This window comes from Magallana gigas, chromosome 2 (genome assembly GCF_963853765.1).
Source record: "Magallana gigas chromosome 2, xbMagGiga1.1, whole genome shotgun sequence".
Lineage (NCBI taxonomy): Eukaryota > Metazoa > Mollusca > Bivalvia > Ostreida > Ostreidae > Magallana > Magallana gigas.
The window spans coordinates 4,634,850-4,654,097 of NC_088854.1; positions in this window are offsets into that span (position 1 = coordinate 4,634,850).

Sequence of the window (19,248 nt, forward strand, 5' to 3'; positions counted from 1 at the left end):
TATCTATATATATATATATATATATCTATATATATATATATATATATATATCTATATATATATATATATATATATATATATATATATATATATATATATATAACCGAATGTTGTCACATAGCTGCAAACGAAACCGTCTGACGTGTCATTTAGGTGCCAACGGGACTTGGGGCGAAAAAACGGTTTGCACCTATGTCCGATCGGGTTTTTTAAATCGCTCTAACTCGGCGAATCGCGAACTGACACCAGGTAAACTCTAATCATGATAAGGAGAGTTCTTTCAGACGTTAAATTTCAGTTTTGAAATAATTATTTGATACATAATAACTTAAAGCCAGTAAAGTTTTTGAGGGTACCCATTCAGGAAGTATATATCTCCGGCCGAGCGATTCCGTCTGAGATGTCATTTAGGAGCAAACGTCGGTTTTTTGAAGATTTCTTTCTAAAATTTGATACATATGTCAACAAAAAGCTCAGAGTAACTGGCTAATATTATGACTTATTTTTTTGAGGTACTGCGCTATGCATATGTATCTAGTTTTCAAAAGATATCGCCGTCGACAGAAATTTTAGTGCTCATTTTCAGCTGTGTTGTTTTTGTATATAATTTTAAGCTTCTACGCATGCTTGACCCAATAAAGTTATCGAGATGGAAGACGAAATGGCGATCGAAATGTTCGGCTTCTTGTGATTTTTACTGATCTGTTACAATTGCGGAATGTTATAAGGATGTGTGAAGAAAGTGAATGCAAGGGAGTTGTGTTTTAGATCAACGGATTTGTGTTTTTTTAGATTTAGATTCTGCGTTGGATTACAAAAAGGAAAAACCATTACGTCCTTACAGTAAGTAAACGTTGTCATTGTTTGTTTAAATGGGAGAAGGTATTGAAAAGTTCTATAGAAAAAAGATTTGGGAGCTTACAATATTTTAATGGTACTCGGCAGAAACTGAACTTATCGAACCAAGCGGGTTTCATAACACAAAGAGAAGTTAAAAATACCACATTTTTATCGCTATTTTATTTTTTGAATTCTCTAAAATGTTTTTATTATGATCTCATGTACATTCTGAAATCCGATACATAAATACAATTAAACCAAAAATCGTTCTTGTATTATCACGTCCTTATTCTTTTAAATAATGTGCGTAAACATACAAGTTCATTAACATATCTCATGTATCTCGTGCTTTAGAACGACATGATTTTAGATTTATCGAGATACACAGTTTTTTTTACAAACTTAATTGTTTCTTGAATAAGGATCAATACAGAATGTATTTACTATGATTTCTTGGCCGAATTCTTAAGCAAGAGCTTTTGTTTACATTATGCGGCTATGGTAAAGTTATCTTCTCTTTGTGGCTGATAACGTAGCTTAGAAAATAAACATGTGGAAAACACAGACAATCAGAATTGAGAAATGCCCACTGATATCATTACGACTGAGATCTAGAATGATGTTTTTAAAAACCCACGAAATGTATTAATTGGTAAATGAACGTTAGCTTGTGGTAAACATTGTTTCTATTTTCTCTAAATTCCTCTGATGTTTCAAAGTTCTTTCTTATCTTAAATCCAGATAGCTTAAAGTAAAGCAACCATAATTTTTATGGGGTATCTAGGTTCAAATCCTAGTCTGGATTGTATTAATGAGAGACAAAACATCACGTTAATGATCCTTAAGTTCGGCATTATTGGTAAACTCTTGATCTTTTTTCATCATTCATAATCTTGCATTTGTACACCATTTGTAAATACTTTTGGGGTTTGTTTTTTTTTTGCCAATCAGGTTTAAGAAAATTAAACATTCATTCATTTACATAACAAACTATGTATTTGATTGATCTGAGAATAAAGGTTCATTTATTTGTTCAAATTAATACTGGTAGGCTTAATTTTTAATACTTTATATTACTATAGTGTTAAAATAAGTAATCTACATGATCAGTAATAAAAACTACATTCATTTAATAATGTTTTTATCTGTAACAATTATACATGCAATCAGCAATACATAACATATCTCGGCATATCCATTGATTGAAAATCTCTCTCTCTCTCTCTCTCTCTCTCTCTCTCTCTCATTGTTTACATTCCACCGTCTGTACACGGTGACCCCAATGAGTTACCTCCTCTTTGACCAATGGAATTTTGGTAAGATGTAGTGAAATGAGACAAAAAGAAACAAATTCTAATCTTGGTAAATATAATCAACAATAGTGAAACATTTTACTTTAAGATACTTAGATACTTTGAAAAATGCCTAAAATATAATTTTAAATATTCTATTATTTTATTCTTAGGGACCAGGCAAAATTTATAACAAAGATGGGACCTGCTGTACAAACAGGCATGGGACACTGACTTTTTTCATAAAGGAAAAGCATGGGACAAAAACTTTTTTTAGTATTTAGTACTCATGTGATGAACATTTTTCAAAAATGAGTTACAGTTGTTATCTAAAGATAAACATTTATTATTTTTAAACATATTTTATTTTTATTATACTCCCCTTGTTAACCAAAACTGTCCTTTGCTACTTCTAACTTACACTAGCATTCTCTGAAAAGATACATTGTCTTAGAATTAGAAAGATTATGCAATTCTTAGAAAAAGTATGCCTCATATTGCCAATTTCATTGAGGTTTAAGAAAAACATGACCATTTCAGTGAACCCACCATTTCCATTTTCCTCTATTTAACCCAGCATCACAGAGCTCTCCTTCAGTAAAACATATTTACATGATCTTTTTGAGGTCAGTTGCTGTTCAACCTATTTTAATAAGAAACCTTATTCAATACTACATACATCTACATGATATTATCATGATAAAAGCATCACATCACTTAGAAATAACCTTACATGTATACCCTCCCCCTATCTTTGGATTTTCATAAAAAGCATTTATAATTTCAAATATTTTACCTGATATCATGAAACTTGTAGAAATTTCCTTAAGTCATTTCTCACATATATTTTAAAATATCATCACTGATGCTAAGAATTGATCGCTCTTTTTAGGTAAATTGGATGATTTTTAGCATTTTTTAAATACAAATAGACACGCCGTCCAGTACGTGGTTTGTTGTTTCCATGAACAAGGAAACTAGCAATCATATTTTGTGAGTATTTTATCTATTCTGGTTTCTAGTCCCCTTTTATCAAACAATGCTAAAACAGTAAAACCTACAAGTGTGAAGCCTGCCTTAAATTAAATTAAGATTCAAACACACCAGGGTAGCTGGAGAGTGGAGACCAATAAAAATTTCATGAAAAATGTTCAAATTTTACATTGTTAATGCATATACTAGTATACAATAAAAGGGTAAAAGATGTTGATTCTTGTTCATTTCAAAATTAGTAATCATAGCAGATGTTATTTGAATGTTATTAAATGTATATATTTACACATCTTACACGTAGTGTTAATGGAGTCAATTAGAAAAACAAGGGGGGGGGGCATTTTTCAACTACATGCATGCATGTAAATGTAGGTGTTTAGAGATTTTGTATACTATGGTTACTGCATTTGTCTACATGTAAACTACATCTGAAAGAGAAATATTCTTTCCAAAAAAATGAGTTTATTAATTAATTTGGTTGCCTAGTGTCATTTCATAAAATCAGACAGCAAAATTGCTGCAAATTTATAAATTTAATGATTCAATTCATAAAAACTGTTTTAAAGCATTTATTCTTATCTCATTAATTAACTTAAGGCTGTATGATAAATATTGTCATCAGAATAGGAAATTCCTACTTTCTATGCCAATTTACTCAAGTGGTGGCCATTCTGTACAATAAAGAGGGGGTTACATGTACTCCCTTCCATGTACATCTACAAACACTGTACTAATAGAATAGAGAAATAATTGTTTACATTATATTTTTGGTAATTTTTGTTGCTACTATCTCATGAATATCCATGGGAAAGTAACTTTTTTAGCACACAGGCATGGGACACAGATTTTTTTTTAATGTGAAAGCCATGGGACATATCAATTAAAATTTTCTTTTTGTACCGGTCCCATCATTGTGATAAATTTTGCATGGTCTCTTATTGCTGTATCTGCTAAAAATTGGCGTTGAATTTTCCATTATTAAAAAGCTTTTGTAGTGGATGTTAAAGCATCGATCCCCCATCCGCTTAGTTCTTTTCCACAGAAAAAGGACCCTGTTTGGAGTATCTCTACGGGCGGAAAAAGCACCCCAGTATATTATTCCCACCTCTGCACAAAATTAGCTTACTTTCCCTTGGGCGGTTAAAGACCCCCTCCTGTTACCGGATTACAGTATTAAAACTGATAACAATTACCTTAATTAAAAACACAGAGGCTCGCTTTCTCTCTCTCTCTCTCTCTCTCTCTCTCTCTCTCTCTCTCTCTCTCTCTCTCTCCATTGCCCCAATGAATTACCTCCTCTTTGATCTACGGTTTATTAACATGTCTGTGATAACACTGCGAATCGATTTTGTATTGATTCAATTGACGTGCTGTTGGGGTGCAGCGGGGTTTGAATAATTAAATATGTCAATATTCTACATGTAATATTAACTATTATCGTACAATTGCTGAAAATTTTATAAATATAAGTAATAAGGAATCATTTTGTGAGCATTATATATTTAAGATCGTAACTCCGGTCGGAGCGTGATCATATATATCATAAAGCTTTTCGGACTTTATCGGATTTGACCACGCGCCGACCAAAAGTCATAATACTAGAAGAATGATTCCTTATTTCTGAAAGTGAAATGAAACAAACATAAATAAATTCCAATCTTAGTAAATATATTCAATGGAAATGTAATATTTTTATTCACAATACTAAGATACGTCGAATAGAAACTAAAATACATTCGTAATTTCCTTAATTTTATTGTTACACATATATGTATCATTTTATTAATAAAAAAAACGTTTCATTTCCATTTATAAAAAGTGTTCCACTATACTACCGGTAAATCCACCTCTGCAATTAATCAGTATAGCTAGAGTTTCACCCTTGTGGTAAAACAGATGTAACGAAGAATATTGACCCGGGGTCATATTTCAACGTTGATTATCGATCCGGGGTGGGTTTTTTTTTTGTTGTTGAAAATTAAAAGTTGTTGAATTCATGCCCTCGGTCATTTTTCAATAGCTTTCTACCCATTAGAAAATAACATTGTTGAAAATTGAATACCCATATTTTTTGTTTAAGATAACAAAGAATAGTAAATATGTGTACCTATGCAAAAGTCCAGGTATCCTCTTGTAAGGCCATTTTTTTCAAGAGATCAGATAGTCGGATTGACACTATTTGTAAAAGTTCACATGAAATGTTAGCCATCACTTAGCTTGTTTCTGTGACTTTGGTGAATTTTTCCGTGTACCGGAGCAATCGCGTTTTCTCGGGGCTCTGAGCTCGCTGAGCATACTGGAGATGGCCTGCTGGGAGCTGTCTTTGGACATTCTCGGTGCTGAATTTGAGCGCTGAGTGGTTCGATTGTCTTTAGAATGAGATGTAGCGACGATAGCCAGAATTTCTCCTTACTTAATTGTTTTGACCGGGCCAGGCAGTGGGATGGGTGAGGATCGTTCCCTCTTTGTCAAGGCCGGACGCCCAGAAATCATCGTAGGTTGCCTCAACGAAGATTGTTGATTTTTTTGCTTTGACCAAAGCCTAACGGAAAGCCGATACCTGGTCAAATTTCGCGTCTATTATTTCTGTCATCAATTCTAATTTTTCTGATTTGTAACGGTTAGAGTTCGAGATGGTCTTTCCAATTTTATTTTATTTTTTGTGCATCTAATGCAGCAATCGCAGACTGAATTGCGTTTGCTTTGGGAATATCGCTACTTCGTACAGCTTTCACGTATTGAAACGCGTGTTCTGACGATTTGTGAGTAACACCAAATACTTTTATTTCACATGGGAAAAATTGGATAGGGTATCAGAAGCCCCCGCAAAAGGTACAACTTTGGCTAAAGGTGTTGTGTAGAGGTCACAAGTATCGTCACCCGGGGAGTGTCCGCCCTTCTTACAAACCTTACATCTGGCCGAGTTAGGGCAGTCTCTTTTATAGTGGGTAGCCTCCTAGCAGTTAGTACAAAGTGGGGTGCGTTTATTTGAATGTTGACCGTAGTGATATATGAAACACTGCAACCCTGCGCATTTGCATTGACGGGGCAGAAATTTGCCGTCCGGAAGAGCGCTAACTTAGATGAAGTATTTACCATTCAAAATTCCTGTCATTTTTCTTGTTTCGGGGTGTCTAATATTGTCATACTTTAAGCCACTGGTGAAATTTAGATCAAACTGTTTTACCATTTTCATGATTTCATCATCATCTACGGACAGAGGGACTCCTTTGACCGTAATTTTGAGCACCTGCTCAGACGGTTCATTGGTACCTGCGGAGAAGGGGTTGGTGTCATATACACTAATGTGCCTATTTCTGATATCAAACCCTTCCTGTAGAAGTTTTCATCTGCTGTTGGACGATTAGACCCGTCAAAGACCTCTGTCTTTTTTAATGCATTGAATATCATTCACAACTTTGCTTGTTGCTACAGAGAGTTTATAATCAGAAACACGATTAGCTTCATTTGTTATAATCCCGTGGATCTCTTTGTCCTTAAAATAAAAAGGTTTCAGAAGCTCCAATTCTAAAGGAGAATCAAAGGACAATCAATGTAACCGTTTGATTCCCGTTATGTAAAAGAGTTTCACTCACAACACTTTCGGTGATCGATTCGTTGAATACAAATCACAATGTTGTACACAGGTTGTTTAAAAAAACCGGTCAAAATAAATCCAAAAGTGAAAGAAAATGACGATTCAAAGAAATATTATATACAGAAATACAATATATACAAAATCTGCGAAGAAGATTCAGCCAAAAGCCTTTAAATCCCTCAAAAATTGCCAAAAACACGGAGCGTGGAACAAACACGTCCTCACGGCTCAGCGTCACGTAACTACACCTACCGAGTTTTGAATTGTCTTTTAACTGCGTGGAACTGCATGCTTTACACGAATTGAATGTACTTGAAATTACTTTTCGGACATATATTCGTGGATGTGTTAATTGGGCGATATTGAATTTCCTCCCTGTAAACTTTTCTGTAAATTTACAAGGAGGATGTAAATAAAATAAATATATATAAGTATATGAAATTTACAATTTTATATAAAACATACATTATACTGTAAAATGTGTATTTGCACCCACCAAGAACATTTACAATTAACAGTATGACAATATCATAGGGACATTTAAATTTTCGCGCGTAGAGCTTTTAGCACCATAATACGTACTACATTTTAATTTGTTATCCTTTCATGTTAAATACTGAAATCTGATTAGTTAAGACGCAGTTAATAATCCGTCCTATTACCCTCAGCGCCTGTTTGGGAGGATAACAGTTGAAATTGACACCCCTCGAAAACCATTGTCAACCTCCGCTTCGCGTCGGTTGACAATGGTTTTCTCGGGGTGTCAATTTCAACTATTACCCTCCCTAACAGGCACTATTTATATAATAATCATTTCTGTAGGGGGATAATGTTACAATACATAAAATCTCTGAACTAGCATCTGCTAAAACAACTTTAAAATGATTCATTAAATCTGAAATTATTAAAATTTTTACTTCACCGTAGATTTAAACCTGCTTAAGAATTCTGAAGAAAGTTAATATTATGGACACATTTATGTTTAAGTGGTGTATGACTGTTTATATGACTGGTTATAAAAAATCATGAAAAGCATTTTTCATTTGTTGAATGATAATGACTTGTGAAATTGGTTTTGTATTCTTTAATTTAATGTAAGTGATCTGTACGTTGTGACTATATGTTTATCACCGGTTACGTCTTTAACTATATGCATATTGTGATGTATTTGCAAAACTTGGTTACTACTGTACATATTACTCAGGTGACGTTTTTGGATGCTGGAGGTCGTAAATGATTTTGACGATATGAATTAAAGCTTTAAGTACATTGTATACGTGTCCTGCAATGGCATATTTTAAGATATTTACCATACAGCGTTCAAATGAACGGTTCATATTTTAATATTTGAAATGCGTCGCATTTGTGACCGCTTAATCTGTGTGATAGCTAAAGGCCTTGTCACACCAAGTTGCGTTCCCAAGGCGTGTTCACGGCGTTGTAAAATTCATGGAATCGCCGTAGGATCGAAAGGAAAATTCAGAACAAATGTACAATTTTATTTGAAAATTTTACAAGTGGAGATGTAACGGCGTCCTGACGGCGACCGAGGCGTTCTTACGGAGCTCCCACGGCGTGTAACTGCGTTTCCACAGAGTTCTACTTGGCGATTGACTGCGCTCTTGCTGGGTACTAGTATTCGTCGAGCGCTCAGGACGTGCTAGGAGTTTTTACCGCGCGTCCACGGCGTGCTCTGTGCGCTGACTGCGTGCACAAGACGTTCTTTGCTTCTTGGGAGGTTAATGTTAATTTGTACATTTGTATGGAAAACAACCAAGAATTTACAATTAGTAAATAAATGATAAAAAATGTTTTGTTTTGATGAATAGGTACATTGTAATTGAAACTTAACTACTTCTAAACAATTTGTGATGGTCTATTAAAGTATAGTCAGATCTACAAAAAGGTCCGTTATTAGTTGTAAGAAAACATAGAAAAGATATGAAAACATCAGCACCAAATGGCATGTATTTCATCTACGTCATTTGATATGTCCTGGAATATTAGCAAATGCTGCTTTTTACATAATCATCCACATTACTACATCGCTTGTTATTGTACACCAGTCATTGTTCGAGTTTTCGTGGTCTTGATGACAACGCACTAGAAACGCAGGGGGGCGCGATACAAACGCTAATAAACGCATCTAAGAAACGTCAAGAGAGCGCAGTGAACGCAGCAACGGCTCTTTGGGGTCGCTGTGTGAACGCAGTCAAATGAAAAAAAAACTTGTGCAAACGCTGTGGATGCGCAGTGAGAGCGCGATAGAGGCGCAGTGAGATCCCAAAGGACTCCGAGAGTTCTCTGTGCAATTGACTTATCCCTGCGTCTACACTGCGATTAGCTGCGTACCTTGAGCGCGCCAACGGAGCTCTCGTGGCGCTATTGGAGACCTCACTCTGCTTTTACGGCATGTGTATTAGAACGCAGGCAACGGCGCGTACTTTGTGCATGTTCAAAGTGCGCGCCGTCACATGGCGTTCTAAAATGTTCTAGGGGCGATCCCACCGCGACGAACGAAGTTATGGCGCTGTAAGAGACTCTACTGCGTTTATCTTGGCGTTTTACATTAATTAAGGACGCAGCGGGATCGCCGTGAGAACGCAGCCCCGGTGTGACAGGGATTTTAGAGACACACATGTGTTTCATCTATAAGAACCTATTGGCTTCAGCCTATTCAAAGAGCAACATTGGTGTAACTATGAATATGAAGTAAAGAGATTGTTTCAAATCTCGAGTATGCGTGTTTTTGGGAATGATAAAGTTTATAGCAGGACAGATTATCACAGCTCTATACATTTTGATTGCGACTAGTCTTTAATAATCTATATCTATTGATATGAAAAAAGAGTTGTGGTAGGTTTTATCCGATCTTGACTTTGGGATGCTTATGCTATTTCATATTTTAGGAGCATTTTAATCAGAGTAAAATAAAATGGCTCCTATTGAAGTAACGTTTTGTCCTAAGTCATTTATACTTGTATGGTTTGTAATTATGTATATGAAATAATGAAGTGTCAATGTGTGAATTCGATTGTTTACAAAAGCACAACTGGGGTATATACTTGTTTCTGGTGTATTTTGAAAATTATTAGGGCATCTAAAACTACTTTTGATTTAATTACATATCTTTAACACATCTTTACGCACATATGTGTAAATAGACAAATTTAACATTAAATACAGAGTTGCTTTGGTTTTTACATTGCCATCATGTAAGTGACAATATACCGTTAAATATCTTAATTTCAACATGGTCAAGTCATCCAACCACACTCCTATCGATCCTCCGTCCATATCGATCAAATTCGCCGCCCTAATATAAAATACATTCCGACGCCCCTGTTTAAACATAGCATGTCCAGCCTTAGCTACGTAGCATGAAATTGAAAACGATGGATTCTTATCCGATAACTACCCCAACCACCAAAAATCACCCAAAACTGAATACTTAAAAGTTTGTAAAAATAATTAAATTCATGGTTACGGGTGCTGGTGTTTGCTTGTGGCTCCATTTGTGGCTGTAAAATTATTCCTAATAGATGTACGAGGGTTCACCGTAAAGTTCGTGTAAAACCTTAATAAAAAAGGGAAAACAGAAAATAAAATGTTTTTTCATTCAATTCATGTTTTATTAAATATACGAATTTTATCACAAACAAAGAATAAATAGTGATAATTTCAGCAAATGCAAAAAGATACTGAATTATACCCGGAACATCAAATCGAAAATTTGTGACGTTACCCAACCCCAAACATATTAAGCCGCGCGAAATTGACTTGATGTAGGGGGAATACGGCAAAGTCCATTAAGCTGTATGGAAGATGCTGAAGGCAATAGAACCCCAGTAAATCAATCTTTTAACCTGTTTTATATTAAATGTATGGCTGGGGGCAATATTTTTGTGAGGTATGGGCGCTTCTTTCCACATGCCTGTACCCACTCTCTCCTATAAACCTAACAAGAAAACAAATCACTGCTAATACCACATCAACAATTTAAATAACATTTTATATTTCTAAAATGCTAATTAATGGAATGTAAATATTGTTTTAAATAAAGTGAAACATTTTATTTGCTACTTATTTTATTCAAATAAAAAGTAACAATTATTATTATAATTTTATTTTCAAAAGTTTAAATTACCTTGCAAAAGTGATTGGAGTTTACTGTCTCATGTGTCTGGCCATCGGGTACTGCGGGTACTGCGTTTCTCCAAAAGGTTTAGTAACTTTCGCTTTTTTCGGTGGAGAAGAGTTCGTATTTTTCCATTGGTCGGACTGTTGTTTTGTTTCGGGATCATAGTAGTGGAACCAACTTTCATAAGTTGTGACAATCATGTCCAAAAAACTTCCGCCTGCCTCTTTCTCAACTATTCTACTCTCTTAATTTTTCAAATTTTCAATTGTCAAAGGTGTTAAAACTCATCGTGTACAGACACGACTCATATTCAAATCTTGAGTTAAATGTCATGTGCCGAAGTCTTTGAAACTTTGCGTTTTTCTGTATCTTCACTCACAGATCACCGTCAATAACGTCACGAACTTTACTTTTCACGGCTCCACTATTTCAAAATGATGGTCTTCCCTCCCGCACATCATCCATTACATTCTCCCTTCTGTCTGAAAATCTTATGGGCCACTTAAATACTAGGGAACGGCTTACATTCCTATATTTTTGTGACTGTTTCAGAAATTATTGAGTCTCTGTAGGAGTTCATTCGATTCGATGTAGAATGATGCGGTATGCAGACATTATGACGTTACACACATAAAATAAGGGATTCACCTACTACACGTTCACGTTCAAATGCTTATTATCTCTTTTTAGATATTACCACATGAGTGAATTGAAAACACTGACCATTGCTAGAACTTCTGTTATTCTTTATGAATGACAGAGTGCATTTTTTGGTCTAGTTGGTTCATTGTACATGTGTTAACATATAGAGTTATGTTTATTCCTAAATTAAATTAAACTCGTTAGTTGAGAAATGGAAATTTTATGATTTTACTTTATCATACGGTATATTCTAAATGGAATACAATAGTCGTATACAATGACAAGTAAGATCTGAAATGAGGAGATGTGGAAATTTTAACGAAGTTCAACGTAATGCCTGTTTCCTTGTATATTTGATACAAGTGTGATGATTTCTCTCTTACAAAAAGAAACATCGCAGATAAATATACCTCGGCTGATAGAAGAAGCGACAACTGCTGGATGAAACCGAATTTCCATAGAGGATTTAGCATCGACATTCCTAAACTACTTCCCGGTCACCCACACCCCGCCCCCCTCCCCCAACAATAAATCTTATACCCCCCCCCCCCTGTACAAGCACAAAAAAAAACACCTAAAAATTTTCTCGAAAAAGAAAAACTTATTTCGTGGAGAGATAGGACAAACTATTCAGTCATTCTGTAGTTAAGTCTATTTATTGTTTATCAGTGATTCTTAGGCATGTGTAATTTAATCATTATAAGTACACTATACCTATAATTATACCACCTATCCATCTGCGCGTGTAACGGATAAGTAATAAACTAAGGGAAAAATTCTTTCCTAAAGCCTCGATCACAACTGGCCGTACGTAAATGTGTTTGGTGCGGGCACGATTGATTTTGCCAGTAGTGACTCCCTGGCTGATCGTAGCGTTAAAATTCCCGTTGAAGTTCCTGAGAGTGCAACGTAAGACAAACAGACGTTTGACGTGCAGGTCGTAGGAGTCATGTACAATTCTGTTTAATAAAGACGGGTTGCTATTTGCTATATGCGATGCCCGTAAGAACCGTACTTCCGTCTTACATTTATTGTGCTCAAAACGTACGTTAGGCTTGCGAACGGGATAAAAATCATTAATATTATTCGCGTCGTAGATCACTCGCAAGTCAATCGTACCGACATATGTCTTTCTTTGCCTCACGGCGGCTGCACCACATACATGTACAGATATTATTGTTTTCAATTAAAAAACATTTTTTCTTTGGGCATCTATATACTGAAATAAATACTGAAACGTCAAAAGAACTCATAGAAAAAGGAGACTATTCTCGTGCAATTGCTGTTTTGTGACCAGACTAGCTTAACACTAGACGACACAGATGAAGAATGTTTTGAAAACATAATTTAACTTTCCAACCTGATACCATAGATATTGAAAACTTCTCTTAAATATAAAAGGAAGTCGGCGCAAAAGTCTAACATCAGCAAATTAATTATCAACTGATAATTTTCCTGGCCAATGTAATAGTTTAAAAAGATTTTACAATTTTGTTTACTCTTTGCTGAACTTAACAAGATTTTCGAAAAAGTGTTCACGAAACTTTCAACTGAAAGTAAAAAGCCACATCGAATTCGTTTGCTTTTACATATGTTATTTCTTAAAAACACTTCATTCGTTTAAATAACAAAATCTACAAATTCTTTTCTTGTATTCTGATTTTGATACAATTATGAAAACAGTTTTATAAAGTTTTAATGGTCATATGAGATGATAATCAATATTTTCAAAATGGAGAAAATACTCTATATACAATGGATAAACATCATACTCACGAAAACAACACCTTTCTGCAGTGGGATGTGTTGAAGTGTTTTGTGTAGTTGATGATAGTGAAAGATATCGTTCTGTCCGTTAATATCATTTTTCTTCTCCTTACTCCGAAAATGTGTATGATTCTATCCTAGCACACTTGCAAGTCAAGTGATAAGAGAATCTTTTACCCTTTCTCCACAATCTACTTCAATATCCAGTTCCTTATTGTCCTATTTTCATTTCTTTGCCATTCTATTTTCTTTCTTTTTTTGGAGGGGGGGTGTGTACTATTTTGTTTTAATTTTGGCTTCTAGAGAGTCGTTACTAGAATCTTTGATTTGATTTCGATATTTATAAAAAATCTTGTTTATGAGCGATTCGTTCGCACCACGAGCAATTGGTGCACGCATGACGAAAATGTGACGTTTGTTCAATGTGCGTTCAATTTATATCGAAGATCGCACCCGTAGAAGCAAATATATTATTTAGTCATAAGCATGCTTTGTTAAATGGAGCTCAGGTCACACTGTCATTATTTGGAGCTACGAGTTGTGGCCAGTTTAAACTCACCACAACTCCTCAGGTATCGTGTAGGACTCGAACACATATATGTTCATGTCAAATAAATGTCTAAATATGTCACCAGTGCTCGCCAATTAGCCACCGGGAGAATTTCACACGGTTATGAGTTCCCGCGCATGCGATTTTTATTATCGAACAAATATCGAAGACATATTGAATTGATGTCGTCCAATCCTGTGTGCACGTCGGCGATAATTCGTATTATGTCGGCGCTTCTCGCCGTGTGAAAAAGTAGTTAGACATGTTACGAGCTGCGTTGCTAGTTCCGAGGACATTTATACGATCTCTACGCGACATGCGCCCGGTATGCAACGAGTTTGAAAGATTTCTGTTCAACATTTGTACGAATCTGTACATGTTCTGAGCTGTTTTCTTTTCTTTTATTTTATCTCAGTACTTTACATGGATGATCATAGGATCATCTTTAGCAACGTCTACCACCATTGCATAGGTTTTTGAACCTTTTTTCGGGCCATAAGGAAAATTATCAATGAGACCCAACAAACGAATGAATAGCCAATTCGTAATACGTCGTATACACATATATTTCTCGTAGAACAATCTTCACAACTCGTACAAGAACTCGTGCATATAAGCGCTCTCCATTACAATACTGTCGAACTTTTACTTACGTGTCTTGTGTATGATTTGTTTAATAGATTGACACCTTTTATGAATAATTTAGAAATCTCTGATTCTTAATTTTCTCTATAACATTATAGGCCCTATTAAACTCTTAGAACATTTTTTCTGGATCCTAATCATTAGGAGTTCTTAAAATCTAACTGTTATCATAATACTAGTAAGTCATTTTTTTAACAAGTAAAAATTACTTTAATTATTTTATTACACTAACGTTGTTTTGCAATAAAATCGTTTTATTTACGATAAGAAAAATTTCTTTAAGAACTCATGACATAAAAAACCCAACAATCTCACATCCATCCTTGTATCCATCTAATAACAATATGCAAGTTTCCTGCCTAGCTCTTCTACTACGATGTGCTGATAAGACGCATGACCTCAATGTACACTCAGTGAAGCTCAGGGATATACGTGAATGAACGATACTTAATCCTTCTAATCTTAATTTTTCTTTTTTAATCGCTGGAGATGAATGAGTTTATTTGTGAATTTTCTTTCTTTAATAACTTACGTTTTTTTATGGGGAGGGTTTACATAGACTATGTCTGATACCCAATTCATTTGAATTTGAAATCGTTATGTTTAAATCAATAAATTATCTTCATAATTCTGATCAATATCTTTTCTATCAATTAAAATGTGATTTAAGCATTGTTGATATTTAAAAATACATGCAGCTTAATACTCTTATCAAAATTTTACTTTGAACATTTACTTAGCAAAATCATTTCTGGTACAATCAATCGATTTAAACGTTTATGATAAATATGACAATTTAATTGATTGTTAGGAATTTATTTAAATCAACACTAATTCACCAGAAAGGGTACTTTGTGATTTAAGTTTACATAAGTTCATAAACAAAATGAATTGCACAGCTTATGAGGATTTGATTGCGATTTAAGTTGTCAGACTATGAGTGTGGTTCAGGAATGATGGAACAAACCTTAATTGTTGTCTCATTTACTGCTGCAGTTAAATTAGATTTGTGTGGAAAAGGGGTGAAATCTACTTGTAGTTCAAACATTTTCATACGATATATGCATTAGTTTCATAAGATTTGCAAAATAAATTGCTTCAACACAGAAGTTAGAACTGATTCTATCTTATTTAGCTGCAACAGTTTACATGAATCTGGAGGAACTCCCTTTAAATTTATTGTCAAGACTAGCCAAAGTTTTAATGACGAATCCTGTGTACCAGGAGAAGAGGGTCTTAGGGGGTATCAAAGGGGATTGTTGTTTTTTTTATTATTATTAAGCGGATACTTATTCCTATATTAATTTCCCTCGATAGTTAATAATTATAAAACTGATATATTCCAACAGTTTTAAGAATACTATTATACGATATATTATCACATTGTTGTTGTTTTTTTTTTTATTTTCCCCGTAAAAGCCAGCTTCCAGAATGCACATGCGCAATTTTTTTTCTAGATGAGTCCTTTCTGATTTAGAAAAAAACCGAACAAGGACGCCATTTTTTGGAAGATTTTTATAATTCCTATTTTGCAAAATATTTTATAGAAAAGCTTTTTATTTATATTTTTGCAACCATATACTTTTTATATAGCTTTGTATTGCACGTTTTTAGTTCAGCTTCAATTGTATGATCTTTTATAATTATTTTTTGTTTGCTTTTTTTGTGAACGTGCTTGTAGGAGGGATTTTGTTTTTCTTTCATTGGATATTTCAGTGTAACATTCACTCCAGGACTTCCAAAAGGTAATACGGTCAATCGATCAATCTCTCTCTCTCTCTCTCTCTCTCTCTCTCTCTCTCTCTCTCTCTCTCTCTCTCTCTCTCTCTCTCTCTCTCTCTCTCTCTCTACAAATCCCCTTTTATGTTCCAGATGGCAATAAGCAGAAAGAGAGCTCAACAAGATGTAAGTATAAAATTGATCTGATTTTCTTGATCATTATATAGAAGATATTTCATAAATGATTACTCAGGTGACACGTTCTTCATTTTTTTGGTTGAATTAGGTAATTCCATTTGCTACTGCAAAAGAGGAAGCAATGGCATTCATTTACCGGGGAGAAGACAAGCCAGGATGTGCCGAAAAAGACGTCAACTCAATAATCGGTGAGTGTGTGTGTGTGTGTGTGTGTGTGTGTGTGTGTGTGTGTGTGTGTGAGAGAGAGAGAGAGAGAGAGAGAGAGAGAGAGAGAGTCCTTAATTAAGGTTATTGTTGTCAGTTTTAACACAAAATGTTTGCAAACCAATGCTTGTAATAATTATGTATGTACTTTAAGCACATGTATAACTTTCTATACTAAATGTTTAATTTTTTATTTGAATAAGCCATATATTTAAGCAGCTAACATCGTTTTTATTCAATTCATAAAAATGCAGCTCTTTGAACAAGTATATACTAGTATTGGTGTCGTTTTAAAAAAATGAAAAATTAGAATGCAATTAATATTTTTCTGTTTTTCAACAACTTGCAAATTATTATTCATAGTTACCGTTGAATTCTGACAAAAATATAACTCTACATGTAGCTTTGTAGAGACAGGGACAAAATTTTAAGATTTATAAAATTGATTCGTCTCATTATTTATTTCATCACATGGGGATTTCTGAATGAGCAAATATTTTAGACAAATGAAGAACTTTATCAATACTTTTAACAACTTTTTAAGTTTGTGCTAAAACTTTTTTGATTTTGTTTTAAAATCTGCAATATTCTTTCTTTTGTTTTCCCATACTGCAAGCGACTTGTGGTAGGCCCCTACGCTAATCAAGTCTAAGCTGAATTAGATCAGATAACTCACACATTTGGCTCTTCAGTATGTGTCACATAAATTTGAAAAACTATTTACTAATGAGTCAGTCGTGGGTTTATTCCTCGTGCAAGCAGATAATGAAAAGCATCTGTTTTTATCCAAAACCTATTCTTGATTTTGAGGAACATGACACACTTTTTGAAAGGGGTGGTGTAAGCGTATGTCTTAATTGGTATGAAGTCTCATATTTATAGAATCTATTAATTCATAAAAGCACTACTGAGAGCACATGTATGATTTTCACTCATTTTGATTACGTGCCAAGCTCTGCCCCAACCTCTGACATATCTATTTTTTGTCATGGTCAACCACTATCAGAAATATTTCACAACGTCAGAATTTCCTTTGAGGTTGTTTTGAGTATCACATGTTGCACTTTGCTTGAAGTTAGTTTTTAAGGATGCAAAAAGTATTGAACCTGTAAATGATAAATACCACAGTACATAAAAAAAATCAGTTCAATATATCATGTAAATATGAATAGAAAAGCAGCTTGTATGTTAACATGAATATTAATCTTAATATTCATGGGAAACATGCGAGTGGAGAGGTTTTAATTTCTTGTTCCAAAGAAATAATGAGTGTTGAATTCCCTGACATCTGTACTATATCTTAAAAATGTAAAAAGCCAAAAGTACACGCTGTCAATTTCAGTTCTGCTTCAAATGTAATTTGATCAGTGTAAGTGTAAAAAAAAAACCACCTTTAGAGATTATTTGAGTTTTGATTTTGTAGATTGCGATGCTGCAGCTTCATTTTTATCATTTTTAAAATTTAATACAATGCTATATATGAAAGCGGGTTTTACAGATTTCCTTTGCATTAAGAACTAATTTCCATTTTGCTTATGGGGATCTTGAACTTTTTTTGAGTTGTTAAGTTTGACTGCTTTTTAATTTCCTTGAATGAAATATTTTATTATTTAACCTCACCTTCAGCCTCTCTCTCTCTCTCTCTCTCTCTCTCTCTCTCTCTCTCTCTCTCTCTCAGAGAACGATATCTCACTGCTCAGGTCTGCAAGTTCATAGCACTTCCCACATGTGCACTAATTAACTTGTTTTGTGAATCTCAGCACCTTGGCTAATCCAAGGTCAGTCTTATTAGTTAGTCCATGTTGAATACCGGGACATTGACTTTCTCCACAGGAGGATACATCTTGTCATATATTTTCTTTTAAGGCCTAATTGATGTGTATTTTTGGGGTGAGAATTAATCTTGACGTTTTCCCTGAAATCTTTGATTGTAGATCTTCACATATTTGAAAGTGATTACCGATGTGACCGTGATCTCCCCCTCACGTTTTGAAAAAAAAATGCTGTCTAAAAAGCCCTAATAAATGAGTGAATGAAGAAATGATTGAATAAATAAATATATATTAATAGAGTGCGAAAGCCTCCAGTATGGAATAAAAATGAAAAATAGAATATAAACTGATTTCTATGGCCTCTTTTTGCTACCTTGGAGATGGGGATTTTCACTCCGTGCGAGCACTGTTCTATATTTAGATACACGCGACGAATTACAGACGTTTAGGCCCCAAGATGTTTAGGACCCAAGATGTTTAGGCCCAAGCAAAGACGTTTAGGACCCAAGATGTTTAGGCACCAATTTCAAAATGTTTAGGCACCTGTTGTTTTTAATATACTGTTTAATTATGTATCTCTTGAGCAGTTTTAAGCAAATAAATGCATTTTAATTAAATTTGGAGAAAATTAATTACATAAAAATTGCGATATTATTGTCAGAGCTGCCATTATGAGATTCATGACTAGAACACAAAATTAAAGTTATATGAGGGTATGCATTATAGTATTCATATTTGAAAATTGGTTTGTTGCCTATCATCATTGGAATAATACAATGTTTGAATATTTAAAAAACAATCTTTTATCATTGATATATATTCTTCACACAGCAGCAGATTTACCGATATATAAATAAGAATAAAATCCCTGTTCAAAGCAACTTTCT